Here is a 22,764-nt window from a genome sequence, read left to right as displayed (position 1 = left end):
ATTATAGTGAAATCAACACAACCGTTCAACAGCTTAACAACAGCGTTGTAAGCCATAATCCGATAAAACGCAAAAAGGAAAGGGAATTGATAGGAAGAGTCTAAGGGAGAGATTAACCCTGGCGCTAAATGCTTCTACCATATCTGTTTTCAGAAATATTTTCAAAATCGATTGAAATTTTATTTCTGAACGAGTAGGAAGGCTGGATAGAGATTGAGTGACCCCTTTTGGCCGTTTGACCGCACGTAAAGTTGACGTTACGTTTTTCTTTTTTTTATCTTTTCTTTTTTGTGTTTTTCTTTGTATGAATAAAATGAAAAAACAAAGAACGCTAAAAAGAAATCGATCAAATTATATAGGAAAGAATCCTGGCTGTCAAAAAAAAAATTGCAAATTGAATTTCGTTTACAACACCTCTGTAAGTTTCTCGAGTAATTAAGTTATACATCCTTGACCACTTCACGGGTAGGTTAGTTAAGATGACGGGGAATAAAATAGAATTAATATGATTTTTAGATAGATTAAATTGAAGAGGAAGCGAGGGAAAATTGACTAAAAACTGTTAAATCATTCCATTTACATAGTCTTACGGACGTCAGACTTTCTACAGAAACAGTGAGAGAGAATACCTATAGTCTTTTATATAGTCACTGAATATTGGTGCAGAGAATTTAACTTGAATCAGGAAAAGAGTATAGCTTCATACTCGACCGAATTCTTAGTTACTACTGAAATATACGTAGTGTTTTAATCCACATATACAACCATATTCTCTACAGTAAGTATAGTGTTGTGCTCCTTTATAGATACTTTCTTTCCAACTGAAAAAAAAACAGTGTCGCCCAGACTCTTCAGAGGAAACATCAGAAATTGTTCAAAATTATCGTGGCTTTACGGAAGCTTAAAAGTGCCATCAACATAAGAAAACTTTGCCCCAATAAGTCAACATTTTTCAGTAAATTGTTTAGATAACAAGATAATATCTTATCAAATCAGAAAAATGTTGGATTGCTCAGTTGCTTTAACTGAAATATTGAACAATGGGATCAAAGTGTTTCTTATGTTGATGGCACTTTTAAGCTTCCTTACGGCATTCTTCATTTGTTGAAGTGAAACTTGTTTCATCATGGGGGGTTGGAAAAACTGAACGTATCGCAAAAATTCAACATTCCTCATACAGCATTTGACAGAGGTACATTCTGTATACATGATATGAGGCTTGCCTCCCTTGATATACTATTCACTTGGTGGAACATTAATGTTCATATAATGTTGATCATTACAAATAGTTATATTCGTGGATTCAGTTGCCATATTTTTTTTTGGCGGATCTGATTCGTAAAAGACGTCAGCTAGGCTGATAACATATCCTTCTTGATAGATTTCATTACGTCCCAAGTTAATTCTCAAGAAAGGAGTCGTGATTTATTCGCCAAATTTGTAAGAGGATTTTTGCACGACACTGTGCACATTGGTGTTCCTTTCATGCGAACGTCACGAGGCAGGAGTTTAAGAAACAGAATAAAATGGTGAACATCGCGACTTAGTAGCATAAACCGAGACATTTTGAACTGAAGGCACAGAACACAACACAGAGCACTAAACACAACAACACAACGTAACATACAACATCTTAACACAACGCAACAAAAGACAGCTTAACATTCGAGTTTCAAGGGCATTTCCACTTTCCATATATATAAACAGTAACAGAGTCAATGAGTAATTTACTCACATTATGATGAAATAACAATAAACAAAGTACAGAATAATATGCTATAATAGAAGTGGAGGAACCAGAAGTAAGTAGAAACTTTTCGAGTCTGGAACCTTAACAAACAAAACTAAAATTTCAAAAATCACATAAGTACAGACAGATTAAAAAGATAAGGAAAACAGAGAAAAAAATATAAAGAGGAAGCGAAGAAAGGGAAAAGCAAATCCATACAAAGAGACAATGTTACAACTCAGCATGGGTGGTTTGTACTATTATTTAAAAGGTAATGATTGAGTTTCCTTTTAAATGAGTTAAAAGTTGTTGATATCTAATTGATCAAGTGAGTTCCAGAAATGTACACCAGTACTTCGTACTTGGGTTTGACTGCGGATTGTTCTAGAATATGGTTGACTTAAAGAGTGTTTATAACGAGTTTTAAAGGTATGATATTCTGAGTTACTACAATAGAAATTATTGAAAGCTACTTACATAACTTAATATAAGACACCTTAACACAACGCAAAGCAACAAAGGAGTTCAGCACAACATCACAGTTCAGCACAGTTCAGTTCATACAACAAAACGCTGCACAATACATAGTGCAACTCACACAACGTAATGCTACACAAGATAGCACAATACAGTGCAGTACAACTCACACAATACAACATACTACGTCTAAACGCAAGACCAGACTAAACAAACAGTACAACACACGAAAGTTCAGTACAACACAATGCAATATAATACAAAACATCTCAACGCAACGTAACAAGATACAGCACAACACAGTATAACACAGCATAGTAACACAAGACAGTACAACATAACGCAACATAACACAAGAACACTAAAATTAGGCCAAGACAACACGACACAACATAAGCCACCGCTAGACAAGACTAGACAATACAGTATAGCACAACACACAACAATAGCTTTCAGACTCTTCCATCCCCCCCCCCCCGCACCCCACTGCCCCGTGAAGGGTAGTCGGCTTGGTTACCTTTACAATACCCTTCATCCTCCCCTGGTGCACATGTCTGTAAATTACTCTAGGCGATATGTATTTGGACATTACAGTCTACGGCAAGGTGACATTCATCAAGTTAGTAACGTTCAGAAAAACACTTCTAGCCGGTTAAGCAAATGTTTGTGTTCAGCGAAACATTAAAAATCTCAAGTTTAATAGAATATCTTACTCCGAAGTAATATTCAAATTTCGTTTGGCTGCTGCGTTGGATTCGTTATTGAAAGTATGTGTCTGTGAGCACACTGAATAAATCAAAGTCAGAATATAGTATACATGTCAGAACAATCCCCCCCCCTCCTTCTCCCCAGTGGCGAGGATAATGCAATCAGTGAAGGATGAGTATTGAATGTTCAAAGTAATCCATCGTGTCGTATCGAAAGAAGGAAATATAACTATAACTCTACAAATCTCTACAAAAAAAGAGACTCAAATATATGTATGTAAACAGTCCGTAGCGAAACCAGAAAGGTCTGGCTGCTTGGGGGTGGGGGAAGGGGGTAGAGCAGAAGTAGATATATGTGTGAAAATTGCATGATATTCAATGTTTGCGCATAAGGCATTTTGTTTGACTTGTTGGGGCAAGTGTTATATATGATTTTAAATTTAAAAAAAAGGAAAGACGTTGTTATTGTGGCATGTTATGACACCACTAACACGTGAGGATAGACATATTAGACGGACAGACGGATAAATAGACGGACAGACAGACAATCATACAGCTGGACAGACGGACGGACGGTCTGACAAACGAACAGAAAGAGGGATAAATGGACTGCATGTGACGACGGGCATGTTATGACAGTCATACATACAGACATACAGACAGGCGAACGGACAGACAGACAAATAAGCCGACATATAGAAAGAGCTACAAACTGATTTGGAAGGCAGGTGCACAATACGTGTGTACATTATCAAGATATTATCTTCATATATTCACGTACAAGCAGATTGCTTAATTTTCATGTTTACTGATATTTTGAGGCATATTAATAAATATTTACGATTATAACATAAAACAGACATTTTTCCAACACTATATCACGCATGGTGTATTTGATAACATATTACTTGGAAGGAATTAACGATTACATTCATAGAGGGATGTTCTTTCCGTGTCACAAACACATTATACTTCTTAATTACTTTAAGCAAGTGATAAGACCACTGACTGATGCGCGTCAATATATTATGTCTGTAATGAAAGGTTTCTAAAAATAAGGCTTGTTACATATTATGTATGACTTGTTAAAGTCATACATATTTTATTACGACCTTTCGCAGAATATGCTGATATATGAAAACAAAAAAGTTAAAACATGTCAAACTTGTATCATTATGAAAAATTAACGAATCATGGATTTGTTGAAATGAACTGGGAACAAAATAATCGAGGAATTATTGATTTGATATAGATATGACTAAAGTTAAGGCATATTTAAGAAGTATTGGTCATGGACTTCAGCACGCACACATACACACACACATCAGCGGTAGACTATACGTGTACACTCACGATGGCAAGCAAACTTTAGGTTTTCGATGACACTTTAATTAACAGTCCAAAGAATTACCGATCAACCGGTTAAAAGGTTAACCGCCAAGACTGAAAAGGTTTAATCCTACTTTAAACGAGAGAGCACAGATTTGGTCCTTGTTTTTTTCTCTTATTTTTTTTAATTGGATTTTCCCTTCCCTTACCCATCACCACGGATTTATATGGTGATAATGATTGTATTGTATTCATATACTTCGTACGTGCAAGTGAGTCTTCATCATTGCCTATACCATAAAAGTATAACGTCCTCCGTAAGTTAGTCTGGAGCCTTGAACTTGCGAGATTGTAGAAGGAAAAACAGAGGAGAAGAAAATGGAGCAAAGAAAGAATAAAGGTATAACATTCTCGTTCATGAAGTGAATTGAGAAACCAAAAGGTAGAGAAAGGCGCCATCACTACCACTGACACACAAATAGAGTTATTGATGAATTACGACATGTGCCCCTTAATTTAGAACAAACTCTAATTTAATTACAAAGGACCGTTGTATAGATTTCGATTGTTAGATTTGTCCTAGTTTTATCGAGCTTGTTGTCTATAGTCGACGAAAAACAATGTTGTAGTGTCGAAAAGAAGCCTACCTACCCCATTCCCCCCTCCCGTGAAGAAAAATATAACTCCCCCAAGCACCCACCCCACCCCAAGCACACACACACGCATCCATAGTATAGCAGACCCAGCAATGCAGATTAGACCTTTCTTTCATGTGCCAAACCTTTCAAGTTGTTGCTTTCTTTCGTTGTTTTGATGTAAATGTTCTGTGCTAAATATAGAAGACTTGTTGCAAGTGACCTTATATTATCTACACAGTAAATTCTCAACCTGTATGTTGTATTATGATATCACAATTCAACACAATCTATGTGTCATATCTCTACCATTTGAAAAAACTACGGTCTAACTAATGTGACACGATATCCTTTCACTGAAATTCAACATACATACAACTTTGCCTTTCAGAACTGACTTTTATAAATTTAATAGATCACAATATCATAAAAAAAAATGGCGAAAAAGTTATAACAGATAGATTTCCCAAATGTACGCCGCCAACTTACTTCCATCCTCCACATCATTTCCCAAAGTCTACCATACAAACAAATAAATAATAATGAATCCCGCTGACTGACGCTGAGCTTTACCCGATGTTAATAATAATTACTTAAACCTATTCAGGCAAAAAATACGTTTTTTTTAATTTATTTATTTTTATCATAGATCTCATATTTGACCTGTTCTAGTTTTGCAAATGGGATCGAAGGTTATTGTTCTTCAAATTATCTTGAATATTGTCTTATAGATGATGTCACAAAATAAAATCTTGTCCTTCTTTAACCTATACGGTGTGCAGGATTGCACCACCCCCCCCCCCCCCCCCCGCTTTAAGAATACACTACCTGACCTATATGATACAGGAAATAAGTTTTTCTCTTCAGACAAAAAAGTGTGCCTCAAAAATATGATTTAAATGAGAAGTTTAAATAATGTTTTCTATTTCTGCGTATTTTGTAGACAAGGAAGAAGTAAAAATGAAAATGAAATTATACAATTTGTTATAATAATTTACAATACATTCTTGATTTATCTTTCATTTTCTTCACCCGAGGAGTTTGCGATTTCATTCATTCATTCAGTTCTGACGGCTTCGGTAAAGCTAAATCTCGTGAATAAAATGGAGAATATTCAATCAATAAGAAGACACATACCTTCAATCCCTTCCAGTAGTCACGGATGAGAGCCAAAGAAAAAAAATCGAAAAAATGCTTAGTTTTGAAGAAGGCCTCTAAGAGGGTAACCATCACCGTTATTTAAATCTAAGAATTTTCCATTAGCGCTGTATAGTATAGGATAGTGTATTATAACAACAAGAAGACCCCAGAAAGTCTACGCTGTTAAGAATGTAGCTGTCATTAAGTTCATTTCAAAACAAGGAAAGAAAAAATGAGAAAAGGAAGTTTAAAAAAAATCGCCAGTGAAAGAATGCCGCTTGACTACACTTAAAATTTGACAACATTAATATTTCAAAAGCTGCCCTAAAGGACATTTTTTTGGGGGTTATGTGGTTGTGTGTGCATAGTTTTGTTTCTTCTAAGTTCATATTCGTCATAAAAAAAATCCTCCGAAAATAATAAAGAGCAATTTTTGGGGGGCAAACACTTAATGGATTATGGAACGTTTCTTCATTTACTATAATGTTAACGACGTACGACGCTGAATATTGAGCACTTTGAGAGATGCAAGACCTCATTTATACAAACCATTCGAATTAGAAACGACATTTCATCATATTTCTGGATGGTTGTTTCTTCGTTTTTTGTTCATATCAAGTATAAATGTTGGTAATTTATTCAATTTCAATTTACACTCAGCGGTATAACAGAATTAATTGTGACAAGTGGCGAGTAGCGAATCCATAATTCTTCCACACAATTTCATATCTTAACATTGCAACAGTTTAATCACGTGATAGTTTGAGCATCGAATATTCCAGAGCTTTACATACAAATCCTTTATCATGGGATTGAATGAGGCTAGGTGTAGGCTTATAAGTGCCACCTGATATCTCCTGCATTATTAAAACGATTTTCGTAGAGTGTAATAAAAACCTGTTGCCGCACGTCACGAAAGGGACAAAAAGATAAGATAAAGGACTAATAGTGTGGATGGTATTAAAATTCCTTGACAGACTTGCGCAAGGTTTGTCCCGGCCTATACCTAGGATGGGGAGTGGGGAATGTTTCCCACCTCGCCCCCCCCCCGTCATTGCAGACTAAAATGTCCTTTCCCCTTTTGCCAAAAATGCAACGATGGTAAAGGTACATATATAGGCCTACAGTACAGTGCAGTACAGTTCTGTCCAATCAAATTAGTACAAAGTCTGTTATACTTATAGGCTATGATTCATAGTGATACAAAATCTCTACAAATTTGAAAGCAAACCCCCCCCCCCCCAAAAAAAAAAAAAAAAAAAATCGTGTCTTAATTTTTAAGAACCAATGTTTTACTAATTTTTAATATAGTTTAAACTTTTTGCTATGGATAATGCATTTTTGTCATGGTTTAAGTTATACACGCAAACCGTACTAGATATATGGAGAAACATATTATAGATGCAGTATCCAAGCTGAGCGTATAAGACCAACAAGTTTAAACCACCTAGGCCTCTTGAATACGTAGACTTGCTTGTCTCTGTGAACAGTGTAATTGGCCACTTGACACGATCTTTGAGAGTAATCTATCCACATTATTTTCAAAGCTATTATTTACCTCTTTTTTTTCTCCCCGTGAAACTAAAAACCATAAAAACAAAGAGAATTCATCGCCCTTGCTCACGTCAAGCGCTAAAACATAGGCTTACATCACTCATATATGTGTGTATACATATATACACATGCACGGATGATGCGTTTAATTGCCTTTCGAAGCTTATAAAGGGACTATAATAGGCGCAGAAAAAAAAGAATGGTAGAAAAATTGCAAACTGTGTAAGCCTATGTAAGACATCCGAAGTTGAATAAAAAAACGGATAAGTCTCTGTATTTATTCTCAATGCGAAAATCTATATTCGTGTAAGACGCGATTTAATGTCAAACTAGTAAGTAATTGGCGCCATGTCTCTCTGTGTTATATCACAGGGTACATTAACTTATAAGTATGCCCTGTATGGGTCGCTTCAATATTACCAATAACTGGAATTAAATGATTTTGACATTACTTTTAATATAAAGACTAAGGTTTTTTATTTATTTATTTTTTTAGGGGGGGGGGGATTTTTCGAAGATTATTTCTGGCTGTTTTCGTATTCCCTGTCTTGCTTTTATTGGTTAAAATATTCTAGCGATAGAGTATATAAAGAAAATATTTAAATCATCACCAAAATGGAAGGGAAAAAAATAATTCAAATTATTTTAGTCGTCTTATATTTCACTGCAGACGATCCATGCTTGAAGGATGTCAAACGGGTTTCTGTGTGTGTGTGTTTTTTTTTTCTTTCTTTCTTTATTTCTCTCTTTCTTTCTTTCTGTCTCGTTTTTCCTTGACTAATCAAATTTCTTAGGGTTTCTAGTTTCCTTGAAAGAAAATGAGTGACTGTCACTACTAATTCTGCTACCATGGTAACCGGCAATAACAATTCTAAACATTTCAAGTAAGGTTTGTGATTGGGAACACACTATCAATATTCATTAGCTTGTGAAAGCTTAGCCTCAACCGATGACAGGGACCTTTTACAACTTTCAGCGATACATTCTCGTTGAGTCAAAACCGCTTATGACGGTAAATATATATCGCCGTATATTGAAATCTTCGAAGCTATTATCAGTTTAGGGTATGTGTAACAACAGATTAGCAATACTACCGAACTCAATAAAGAGGAGGTCAGAAGTCCCATTACACGACCTCCCCCCCCATCCCCACTCTAGGTTCCACGTCTGCAGCCCGTTGGATGGGAGTGGACGGGTCCGATCCAACAACTATAGGGTATTACCCAAGGACCACCGCGACCTACATGAGCAGATTTATGGATCATAAACGTCTGGCTTATATGACCTCTTGACTAGTTATATAATGAAGGAAACTTCTTTTGTAACTGACTAAAGTGCCTACAAAAATTGCTGATGATTAATGCAATATTGCAAGGTGTGATAGAGACGGCTTTAAATTTGACCTTTGGCCTTGTCCTTGACCTTGTATAGATTAAAAGGTCATGTTAATATGACCTCTTGACTAGTTATATAATAAAGGAGCCTTCTTTTGTAACTGTTAAAGTGCCTAAAAAATTGTTGATGATTAATGAGATATTACAAGGTGTGATAGAGACGGTTTTAAATTTGACCTTTGGCCTTTTCCTTGACCTTGTACAGATTAAAAGGTCATGTTAATATGACCTCTTGACTAGTTATATAATAAAGGAGCCTTCTTTTGTAACTGTTAAAGTGCCTAAAAAAATTGCTGATGATTAATGAAATATTGCAAGGTGTGATAGAGACGGCTTTAAATTTGGCCTTTGGCCTTATCCTTATCCATGACCTCGACCTTGACCATGACATTTTCCTTCCCATCCTCTTCCAAATTCTCCATTTGCCTTTCTCCAATACTTCTTTTTGCCAGCTCTGTTGTCTACTCCCCACCCCAACCCCACTCCAACCCCTTGCTTTAATTCTACTTATATGGTCTTCCTATCTTAACACTCCACTACCCTCTGCTCACTTCCATATACTAATCCCCTGATCGTCACTCACCCCCCCCCCCAAGCCCTCCAATTCCTTGTGGTATCATTCCCTTCTCCTCATCCCTTTTGACACAACCCCAGTCCCCCTAACCACCCCCCTTACCCCACACACCCCCTCTCTCTAAAAGGTTTACCCTTTACATATTACCTATAATAACCGAGCTATGTATCCCGTACTATGCAACCTTATTGTCAAATTGCTCCAAGCATTGACATGCGTTGTATTTACTATTACTGAAGCCTCTCTGATGTTTTCATGTTATTTCATGTTATTCGACCTCTTTATTTCCTATCAAATATCACGGTCTATATATTTTTTATTCTCTTTTATTTGGGGGGGGGGGGTAATGAATTTCAATTCATATTGCTTATTGTTGTCGTGAAGGAGTTAAATATAAATTTATGTTAAATTAATATGCTCACATAATATACATCTAGATCAAACTTGGCCTAGTTTTGTATCGATTAAATATTTAATCTAATTTTTGAATAGCTAGTCGAATGCGAGACTAACAAATTGACAATAATCATCGGAAAAGCATGCATGGCCTGAGGGCGGATATAATGGTTATGATATTTTCATATTTTCTTTTAGTTCAAAATCTCAATGTTGTGAACCGATTGATGTTTATGCATGTTTTATGATGTAGTCATAGTTTTTTCGGATGTAACCATGACAACAACAATTTAATAACAAGTCAACAGGTCTTAAAGGAGATAAAAATCCAACCATAATCCCTAGCTTATATGATGAAAGATCTTTTTGATGACAACGCCTCCAAACAGCTAAGAAAAGTCTTGCTCCTTTTGAGAAAAACCCGTTTTGAAAAGTCGTCTATTTTGAGATAACATCATTTTGTAAATGCAGATGTGACGTCATCTTGTCCCTATAATCTCAAAGCTTTTACCTCTTCTTTGTTATGCTAATTCATACTTTCATCGTAGGGATGTTAACATTCTTGACACTGAAACCAATGTCATCGATAGGTCTTGCTGAGAAAAAAAAGAAGTATTTTAGATTCAAGCATTTGCAGAACTCATCTTCATTACAGCGAAAACAATGTCATTTTCATAAATAAAGAAAGAAAAAGGAAAACAATAATATGAAGCAACTAATTTATCTCGATGATGTCATACACTTTAGTGTATATTTGCGCCTTATAAGAACTGGGTAATATTATTATTATTATTATATTTAAACTTGATCAAGCCTTCAGCCTTGTACTTGTGAAAAAACATTAATAAACTTGTGATAGGCATATATCCCAAATTGAGCAAGAATTTTTCCAACATCGAATTTGTAAATGATTCAAATAAGACAACTTGATTACAATATTTGTTGTTGTTGTTGTCATCGAACAAAAGTTAATGAGAAGTGCAAGTAATTAATAATTTTATTCGGTTCTCAGCATGTTGTCACCCAGACACTCTTTTCATTCTATAACGTTAATCAAACCTTAAAAGCAAGTTACTCAAGTCAACATTCTTAACTTTAACTTCCATATTTTAAATAAACTTGACCTTTACTCTCCGTTGACCTCCTTTTTCATAAATGTTGGTATCGAAAAGCCATTGAAAAATCAAAATCCCAAAAAAGCTGCTAAAAAAAATCCTAGCTATTTTAACTTATGTTTATAAATTGATGTGTTAGTTCCTGAAATGATTGATTAAAGATTTGCGAAATTAAAAGTACTTTTCTATTTAATGCAAAATTGAGATTTCCTACATGTTACGTAATATAGTGGAACGGTTAAAGTAGTTTTCTGAATGAGGTATGTACTCATTCTTGCGTAAGTTTTGTTCTAGACAATGAGGTACCCCTGTATCAAACTAATGCAATCACATCCATTCAATTTCAGAAATGTATTTCACCCCCCCCCCACCCCTCCATCTTTACCTCTCTTTTTCGACCAAGGACAGAATTCAAATCAATTCATATGTAAATTACATACTCCTTAAAGTATTATTTTTTCCTTAAAATGAGGTACATACGCAGTCTACAGGTATGTTGTGTTAAATTCAAATAGCTTCAATCGAACCCTATCTCTCGCCACTCTCCCTCCACACCTGTCTCTCTCTCTCCCTCTCTCTCTCTCTCCCTTCTTACTACCCCCCTCCTCCCCCGTCCCCCGCCCCACCCCACCCCCCTCTGATCTCTCTCTCTTTCTGTCTCTGTGTTTCGATCGAAGACTGACAACAATTTCCTAAAATACGTAACAAAAGTAGGCCGGATCTCTGAACGAACTGATGAAATCGGATGTTAAAGTCAATCAGGCTCAATGCACTGAGAAACATTCAAAGTCTATACGGCAAACATCAAACAAAATATGGTTCCAACTACTTTCCTTTCCTTTTTGAGAGAAGAAAAAAAGTACAAAAAGAAAGAAAGAAAGAAAAAAGAGAAGCCCGCAGTTGATTTTATACCACATTTGACGTTACCATGGAAACCGCTAAAGATTAATTAGACACAAGAGAAACTTTACAAGGGTATACATCAAATTGAGGATGTTTAGGAAAAAAACGGCCATTCTCTTCTAAGAGCTTTTTCATTACTAAAGCTGATGTATGAGAGTAAGTTTATAATTGATGGTTAACATGAAATATCGAAGATACCTAAGTGCATATTAAAAAAAAAAACCTATACATTTCGAAAAGTAGAGAGAACTAGGAAAAGCAGCTTATATACAAGCCGCCAATCTCAAGATTCAGATCCTGATCAGGTTTTTCTTTTAGAAACATCACATGAGAAGGAGAAAAGTCTAGCTCAAATTTCAAATGTAAACTGAATGGATGCTCGGCTAGCCTACTGCGTGAAGTAGGTCACGGCCGGCCTGGTTGTTTTGAAGTTTGACGAAGCCGAAAAATGAGTTGATTTTCTTCACTGTCCCAATTCGACCGTGAAGCAGTATATTTATCAGATGACGAAATGTAAATATACATTTATAGGATGACTCAAAATAAAATCCAAATTAAAATTCGTGTAATTATCCTTTTTTTTTATTTATGTGGGAAAATATTCGTAAACTGAATGGCAGAGTGTACGTACTTCTTTAATTTATTTTCTAAAATCTTTTTCTGAGCGTCTTAAAGACACGCGTGTCGTTTTTGCTAATCGATGAGAAACTAGCTCTAAATCAACTACGTAAACAGATGTCAGAATATTTCAAACAGTAAGTGACGTTTCTTGACTGAAATTATACAACACCAGTGCTACATGTACCTCACACTAAAATGGACACGTATTTTAATGCTCAAATCAATCAGTTCGTTGAGTGTGTGATGTTGGATACATTTTATGAAACATTTTCTTGTCGAAGGGAAAGACTATAATTAGCCAAAGCCACAATTAGTTAATTACTTGATGCAAAAAAAAGGTCTGCAATCTGTAGTGCTTGTTATGTGTGCAACCGTGTAATGTATACTTGTTAGTTTTACATTTACAGTTGGAAAGAATCGTAAAATATGCATATAAATATGCATGTAAGGAACCAAGGACTGCAGCTGCTATAGGTCGTTAATAAACAAGTTATTAGTTAGCAATCATTTAATAATCACAGTTTTATATCCTGATTATAAACGTCGCAATAAAAACATATTAAAGCAGCATAAATGTAAAAAAAAATTCTAAGAACCTAAGTTACTGTAAAAGATATACATCAAGTCATACGTGTGGATTTAATTTACCAGACATAAGGTATATACATATAGCGCAATGGCCCTCTAATAGATCTCAAGGATATCTTAAGTGCGCGCGCGTTTGTAAGTGTTTGCGCGTCGGCGTGCGTGTTTGTGCGTCTTTGCATGTGTCTGTATGTGTGGTACGAGATAAGTCACAGCGCGATGCAAAATATTAGGTGTTAATAAATATATAGCATCATGTTACGCTCGTTTTTAACACCATTTTCCCTAAGAAGGGCAAAATAGTATAAGGAGCGACTATACCACCCGTACAACATTTAGTTCAGGAACCTCATCCGTTGAAGTTGGTAGCAGCTCATAATTTTGCAGTTGTTAATGAGATTTGACATCAATAACTGCATTCCACACATTACAGTAGTGACAACTATATAAAGTATGTTAAAGAAATAATGTACAAAACAATCAAAAAAATTATAACAAATTACCTTTTGCCAAAGAAAATAAGCAAAGAATACAATAGGGAAATCAAAGCGTTATTCAACAATGTTATCATTTAATCGCTCTGTAATATCATACTTTTAATAGTACTTGCTCAAGTCGTCATCCCTTCTATATACAATAGCAATACATTATGAAGTAATATTTCAAATAATTCAATCGATAAAAGGTTGAATCTATCTGACAGGTGTATCATATGTCTAGAATTTATATACAGTTTGTTATTCTTGCTTTGTCAAAATTTACGCAAATATAATACATTAATCGATGGTAACCAAAAACGAATTATTATTAGTTTAGCAAGTAAATATTGATCTATTTAAAGAACACGAATTTCAAATTGATTTCCCTAAAACTATTTCTTTTAAAGGTCATCTAATTTTGTATATTGTAAAGTGTTGGAAATGTTGTTACTTAATTTCTCAACAGCCACTTATTGGTGCATAATTTACCGCATTTAAAAGCAGATTTTTTTTATTTTGAAATTTTATTTGAGACCATAATAACATCATATCTTACTTTAGATCAATAGCTACTAGTTAATTTTCATTTCAAATGAGAACATATAGTAAACCAAAAATTTAAAACATTTTGAGAAAAAAAAAATGTCATATGATGAACAATGATAACTAAAATCTTGTATAGAGAAATACGCAGTTCGCTCGATAAAGCTGACGATCAAAGCACACACAAAGATAAAAAGCGTATAAGATTTATCGGTATATCATATATATATATATATATATATATATATATATATATATATATATATATATATATATATATATATATAAATGCCATCAACAACTTCCTCATATATCATTCGAGAGGTATCACAGATTCAAATGTTTGTTCAAACACAAGGGAGAAGTCTTCATCAAGTCTTAATACGACATAATCTGTCTCCTTTTGCTATATATGTACTTTGTCTTAATCAAATGACAATGTGTTATTGTCTGTTAATGGAGATGTGTTTTGGCAATGTTGGAAAATATTAAAACTCTGTAAGATGACATTGGTTTCAGTATCAAAACAGTTAACATATATTAGCTTGCAGATATAATGAAGGAAAGAGCAAAGAGAAAGAAACTATGACGTCATCACAGATTTACAAAATGGCCGACACAACTTTTCCTCCCAAACGGAGCAAGATATTCCATTGCTGTTTGGGCCGGGTACTCTTCACAAATATATCTGTAACATAAGTAAAAATGATGGTTGGGCTTGTGCCATCTGTAACGCTGTTTAATATGCATCAGATCTTTTTTTTTTGGGGGGGGGGGGTTGGGCGATAAAATTTAACCACGTAGTTTTCTTTTATTTCTTCTAAATATAGTATAGTTAGTTTACCTGTAATTTTAATTCGTTAGGTTAACTGCTGCCTTAAGGTTACACGTTTTTTTACACGTTTTTTTTTGGGGGGGGGGGGCAAGAATCTTAGCTTTAAGTCTTTTTAAGTTCACACGCAACTATTTTCAGTGAATAATATTTCTTCAATAATGTAAAATTATGCTAAACTGAATCAATTTCTCGTGAATAAATGATATAACTTCGAGCGAGAGATACGGTCATTATAACAGAGTTCAGATAGGCTGTTATATGCAGAGAGCACTTCGGATAAGCTAACGCTGCTACGGGCTATATAAAGACAGATCCTTGTATATATATCACAACCCTTAAGCGCATACAGATAAAGTACACCTGGTTTATTGATAACTTCATTCAAGTTGTATACACGTGCATTTTAAACACGAGTATAATCCATACACGTGAAGTCACGACATGCGTGTCTTTTGTAGATAAATATGTTTTGCAAGATCAGATAAATCAATCAAACTATTAATCAATATCAACAGGATAAAAAATTATTTCATGGCAAGAAATTGTCAGCTTTCCTGTAAAATCAGCACACAAAAAAAAAGTAAGTCAGTAAAGTAATTAAGTAAAAAAAAAGTCTCAATACGTGTTTGCTGATGAATTTCGGAAAGCAAACTTTCGAAGCAGATTCAATGTTTGCTATTCTAAATGCACTCTGACCAGGTGGGTTTAATGGAGAAAAGATGTCGCAATCGAAAGAAAGACTTTTATTTTCTGTTGTCCTTATATGGCGCGAAAGATTTACCGTAAAATCAATGCTACTGTCCATATCAACATGTTCATTACACCAATGTAACCTATATATACTCGTACCGTCCACTGTTTGCCCCAATTTCCTCTGAGGAAATGTCTGGAAACACCTGTTTATCCATTGCATGGAAGGAAATGACACAATTTCGCAAGCTACGTCGGTAAGACCAAAAGAAAGATACGATTCAAGAAAAGAAATCTAACACAGGCTAGCCACGAAAGTGAAAGTAGCCCTATGCTTAACGGTCGTAAACAAAACAGAGAGATTTGATTGGCGCATGATCTGTTGGGAGGGGCTTGCAAATTTTGATTGAAGTTTGTAGAATCTACGGACTCGTTAATGAACCTATCTTATTTTATTCAGCTCAAATTGTTTAACGACATATAACTCAATAAAAATAATGAATATTAATATGAAAATTGCATATTGCAGTACACTGAGCTTTTAGAGGGCAGTAAGCTGGAAAGGTCGAAGTTTTATATTTGGCAAACACACACTGAGACTTTAAGATTACATTCGCCGATGTATCTGCTTCGTCCCTACCGCCACCATCCATAAATTATTTGACTATGCACAGTCACAATGCAGACCACACAGTAATATAATGTAAGCTGAACACATGCATGTACAGGACATATTGTAAGAGATGTTTGATGGACTTATTACGTAACAGGTATAGACTCTACTGGGTCTGCTCACCGACGCGAATGAGTCTCCCTACATTAAAATAAACTTGATGCATACGGCTGTTATATTTTCCTCCCCTTTCTACATATACGCTTCACAGAGGCCGGCGCGATCACAGAAGGAACGAATCACACACACATAAGCAATCACAGGAAACGAATCGCTCATAGCGTGATGAATAGTAAAGATCGACCCAGCGCATTTAGCGGAAAAAGTGACTGATACGCCTTAACCAAAGCTTTACGTAACAGGCGGCTTCGCGCCTCTTGAGCTACCATTAAGAAGGAGTAGACTGTGTTGCTGTGGTAACGACCCACCGACTGGCCGAATTGTCTAGGTCATCTTAAAATTTCCATCACCCTATACTTCCCTCTTTGATGTATCGCGTTTATGAAAATTAATACAATAACATCATTTTGCGATCAGTTCATTTCTTTTAAATTAGTTCCCAATTTTAAACTTCAACTTCTTCAACTCGAGATTTCTCGAGGCGAAAAGGTACATTAAAAAACAACCGGAAAAGTTTATCGCTACTTCATGGTATCATGTAAAATATTGTAACATTATATCTTTTCCCTAACGAATACCTTATCCTTATAGAAATTAAACACTTTAGAAATCCTGCACTCATGCTTCCCCTCTCCATCTGCACCCACCCCCCACTAACCCCACCAACCATACCCCAACCCCCACCCACACACACCAAACCCCAACACCAGTACATTTCTTTCCCCCAAAAATTGATACCTTTACAACCGAAGTAGTATTTATCCACACAATATATTAATCTAAACCTGTCAGTCAAGCCATGGTCGCACCTCAGAATGCGATCATGAAATATTAAATTGAAAACTCCTAGATTTATCAATACATGCATGGAAAACAGTATATCCATCGACAATTTAACACCAGCTACCCCAATATATTGCGGCTAACATTGTGATCATCATACCAAATTGAGAATTCAATGAGAACCTTCATTTTGATATCAACGAAGTCAATTATCGACTATCATCATCATTATTATTATTATTATTATTATTACTATTATTATTATTATTATCATTAAAATTCCCTCTAGCAAAGACAAACTTGAGGGGAAGATGAACACACAAGCAAACGCACACACAAACAAATGGACAATACTTAAGTTTTTTGTGATCACATCAAGAGGAAGGATAACAGAGTGTTGAGTACTTACTGTCGGTTTCTTTTCGAGGTCTTCTAATGGAGATGCTACGTTTGATCTGAGGCTGCAGGAGTCACGTGATCTGTGGCTGCAGGGGTCACGTAAAGCGCGATGATATGATATCGATGGTCAACAACTCAAGAATTATTCACATTTGCAAATATAATTTGAACGATCTGTTTCAAATGAGCTCTGTTCTATATGACGAGAGCAGCACTCGGTATTAAGTATATAGAACGTATATCAGCTTACACACAATCCTGTACAACTTTCTTTAATAGCTGTTGTACACTGCAGGTTACTTTAATACGTTTTGTTGTGTTACTTTATTGAAAGGATTTTCAAAATGTTCGGAATTCCTTTTCTTCGGGGACTGTGGGTTTTCTTCCATACAAACAGCAATGTATGTATGTATGTATGTATGTATATGTGATCTTCCCGCAAGCAGGAACTCGCGAAAGAAGCCATGGAGGCTTGTAGACTCGCAAGCTGACCGAAGCCAATCTCTCGGCACACATCCATTTAACGTCCATGTCGGGAAGTTGTTATTGAACAACACCCTTGCCAGACGACACACATTGCTGTCGGCGGGGAATCGAACCGGGGATCTCATGATTGGGAGACGCCGGCGCTAACCACTAGGCTATACACTCCGCCTATTGTACCTATACAATAACGACATTAGCGTTAAAATAGCACGCTAAGTGTTTAAGTATGTCCCATGATGTATAGAAATATTCGGATATTGATTGGTTTACGATCCAGTTTGAATGATCTTCTTTTTTTCTACTTTAAACCACGCAGGTGTCAGTGGTATATAAGACTTCCCTATATCATACTTTAACAGGTTCTTGTTCAAAGTTCTAGATTTCAAGATGTACGTAGTGATCTATTAGTTTGTGACGGTATTTTGATGAATGAATATTATTATTTATATGAGATGCATCTAGAAAATCAAAACTACACACAGTGTGCGTGCAAATATATGAATGCAATGTACTTTGAAAGCAGTATTGCGAGCAGCTTCCACGAATTTTATACCAATTTTTTTAAATAAAATATGATTTCGTGACGGATGTGATCCATTTTAAAACTACATTCATGAACTTGATCCTGTTCAAATATTCAATGGATGCTAATTCAAAATTAACTTCGGTTATCAGAATATCTTTTATTTGATATCTCCTATTCCTTGTTGTATACAATTGCGAAAAAAAACTGGGCAAAGGGGTAAGGGTTATGTGGCCATAATGAGCCCATCCCCTCCCCTCGTCGTACCCACCCACCCACCCCCCAAAAAAGAAGATAAATTGCTTTAAATTATTTTACGTTATTAGCATGTCGTCGCGGCTATGGTATAGTAAGGAAATATGCGTGCTCTCGGGTACTCTCGGGTGCTCTCGGGTACCCTCGGGTACTCTCGGGTACTCTCGGGTGCTCTCGGGTACCCTCGGGTACTCTCGGGTATTCTCGGGTGCTCTTGGGTACTCTCCGATACATAGTTCAATTTTAGAAACTTCTTTTCGCATCATCAGAGGATTACTTTATCAGGCACCAATTTTTTTATTTGATATGTTGCAGACTATTATTTGAAATTATTTATTTAATTATTTATATAATTATTTATTATTTCCATCTAGGTTGTATTTCTATATCACTTTTAATATTGGTAAGAAATGATCCTCTACAATTATCTTAGGACCATCAATTAAAGTGACTGATTTACTCAGTCTAACACAGATTCCATTATGTCAGCTTCCCAGATGCATCATAAAACTGACTAATCAATAGCAAAGGCATGAATAATTTCATTACCTCAAATATCATATTTACGATACACTACATATTTGTTATGGACAAATAATGATTATGGAAATGTCATACAAGGGTACTGTGTTGTCCACATGAAGTTACAAGAATTATGTATTGATTGAGTTATTAGAATTAATAAAACAAAGTATTAGCATAAATGTTAATGCAGGCCTGCACTGAGCAGCCAACGATATGATCAAGTTAGACTGAAAGGAGCATTCCAGGGATTTATAATATCCTTAAAGGGGTGCATCAAAACCTGAATAGTTATGGCAACAATGCTATAGCATCTGAATGTGTTTTACTCCTTAGGCTATGCTAATATCAAAACTAAACCTCAGCATAATCTGTCATTTAAAAGCAACAAAGTCACACTTATCGGGTAATTGTCTTCGGCGTTGTGGAAAATGAGTGGGTCACGTCTTCAGGGCATTCATAAACTATAAATTATCTGTAATTGATACCTGGACTCTTTTCTAATGGTGTCCTTAGAATTGTGTGTATGCATATGTCCAATGCCGTTATAAAGCCAACTCAAAGTACCCCTTCTTCAAAATGAATGACAGAGGTGAACGTAACTTCGTAACTTTAAAAATATCAGTGTTTGCAATATATTTAGACAAAAAGACTGCTTGGGTAATCACAGTGGTTCGAACGTATTTCCGTAAAACCAATATTGGGCAATAAAGCTTAAGAATAAACCAACAGTTAATCATGGGTTTCAGTTTATTAATATCTTCGTGTTTTAAACAGAAACTACTGTGTGTCCGTTAAAATTGGTGACGCCCTTTAAGAATAGTAACAAATGTTCACTTATAGTACTACTACTAGCTTTAGTTGCGTGAGCGACACCGTTATTCTTCTACATATAGATTACAAGTTTACCTGCACAGTTAAGAGGTAAAACTGACATGGTCCGTAAAATTTTCATCAGGTCTCACCAACCCCATTTCTGGATATCTCACACGTTGATCTATTGCTCTTTCATAACACTTAGATTTTCAAATGATTTTGGTATAGGCCTATGGACATGAACAAGTAATTCCCTGGTTTGCGGACTATATATAATAATAAATCGAAGATCTTAATGTTGAATTCATGTATTTACAAAGTAATCTACGTCACGGATATGTTGATAGCATATGTAAACGCATATGGAATTCTCAGCTTCCTCTACTGCAAATAAATAAATAAATGGCGCTCGTCTGTTTTAAACATTTTATATATATATATATTTTTTTACAAGGAGCACTATGTATATAGTATTGCAATTATATAGCAATATGTGTATATAGTGTCACACTTTAAGTGCACTATGTATAGATAATATCACACCTAAAGAGCACCATAAATAGTCTCATCAACTTTGTCTTCAAAATTTAACCATTCCAATTTTCTAAACCACGGGACATTTTCACGGTAGTAGGGGCCCGGTTTGATTTGGGAGGAGGGAAGGGCGGCTGTGACGATTTACCCGAAAATATACCAATTATTGAACGTTTATCAAACGTATCTAACGAATCAAACATATCTTACGTATCTAACGTATCTTGAACGTATCTAGCGTATCCAACGTATCTTACGAATCTAACGAATTTAACGTATCTAGCGAATCCACGCATCTAACGTATTAAACGTATCTAACGAATTAGGGAGAGAAGCATCGTTAGAAGATTGGAAATCAAACTTTGAATTCTTCTTGATACAAATAACTTGCTCTGACTGAGGAGAATGAAATGGACATGTGATCATATCATAAATAGTTTCATACTATGGACATTATATATATGTAAAAATGTTACATGTTTAGAGAACGCCTTGCTCTCCATCTAAGACATGACACTAATTAATATTCAATGAGTCGATGCATACTTCTACTACCATTAAAGTATGTATTTATTAGTACTCAAAAGGGAAAAAAAGACTCAATAAAACATAAACAAACACCGAATAAAACATTATTTGAGGTTAACAATATTAACTGACTACCCTGTTCACCAAACAAACAAATCAACAGCTATATATGATTACTAATACTAACATAAAATTGTAACATATACATCTAACATACACTTCTTACATATATATATCTAACATATACTTCTAACATATATACTTCTTACATATAATTCTAACACATATTCTTCTAACAAATACTTCTAACATATACTTCTAACAAATACTTCTAACATATTTACATCTAACATATGCGTAATAACCTTCTAACATAACTTCTAGCATATTCTTTTAACATATATACATCTAGCATATACTTCTAACATAAACGTCTGACATATACTTCTAACACATATAAATCTTACATATACTTCTCACATGTACTTCTTACATAAATACATTTAACATATTCCTCTAACATATACTTCAATACAATTAGGGCCTCTAGTTTCCTTTTGTTTAGTTTTCATCATCTGATACAAGCTTGGACAGAAATTTTCCAGTCTGTTTGTTGTATAAATGTACGGTTTACTCCGTGAAAAGTAGAACCTGAATATGAAAAAATATCAGTTATTGTGCGTTATTCTTTTAATTAACAGTTGGTCGACAACTATTTACAAACAAACGCAAAAGTCTTCGTTTCCAATTACAGTTGATTGACAGCTATTTACAATCAAGTTCTTTCCTTCCATATATAGTTGGTCAACAGCTACTTAAGTTTGGAGTTGGAAACCTATTTAAACTTAAGCTCTGCATACAGAGGTGATTGGCAGTTGCCATTTAGAAAAAAAGTACATTTTCACAATCAAGATTTCAAAACTAATTTCTTAACTTTTTGTATAAACAAATGATTGAGTCTCTTTACAATAGAGTTCTTGACTGAACTTTGCAGATAATGTTGCAACAATATCAAGTGAGGTCATGTGAGGTCATGTTTGAAACAATTGATTGACAACAGCTAATTCTTCACTTTTTGCATTTTATTTTATTTTAAGTTCTTCACTCTCACACACATTTCAACTGTGTCTAGTTAAATAATTAAGTTATTAACTAAAGTCCTTAGACTGCGCGTAAGGTGTATGCAGGTGTTTGTATTGTTTACACTGATCTCGAAATCAACATGGAGACACGGATAATAGAGTTGACATCATTATTTCGAACATTGATATATGTCACTTTCCGGGTTTAGCCAGTAAACTCTGGATGATACATCTGTCAACTTGCAAACAGTAAAGAGTAACACATTCCTCTTTTGGAGTCCTCCTCCTCCTCTTAAGTCAAAGAGATTAAATCAAATACGGATGCTTTTGAAAGTAT

The 22,764-nt window shown here is 35.1% G+C and overlaps 1 protein-coding gene across 1 annotated transcript in view; it reads right to left on the bottom strand.

Moving 5' to 3' along the window:
- The window catches only part of LOC139964484 (uncharacterized), a 127,561-nt gene extending 109,545 nt beyond the window's left edge, over positions 1 to 18,016 (bottom strand). The window contains exon 1 of the mRNA XM_071966071.1: positions 17,692 to 18,016. The gene's annotated coding sequence lies outside the window, so the exon portion shown is untranslated. The remainder of the gene's footprint in view (positions 1 to 17,691) is intronic.
- Between the last annotated feature and the right edge of the window lie 4,748 nt (positions 18,017 to 22,764).

The sequence above is a fragment of the Apostichopus japonicus genome, chromosome 23 (genome assembly GCF_037975245.1).
Source record: "Apostichopus japonicus isolate 1M-3 chromosome 23, ASM3797524v1, whole genome shotgun sequence".
Taxonomy (NCBI): Eukaryota; Metazoa; Echinodermata; class Holothuroidea; order Aspidochirotida; family Stichopodidae; genus Apostichopus; species Apostichopus japonicus.
Note: the sequence above shows the minus strand (reverse complement) of the source record. Positions and strands in the feature narration are given on the sequence as shown.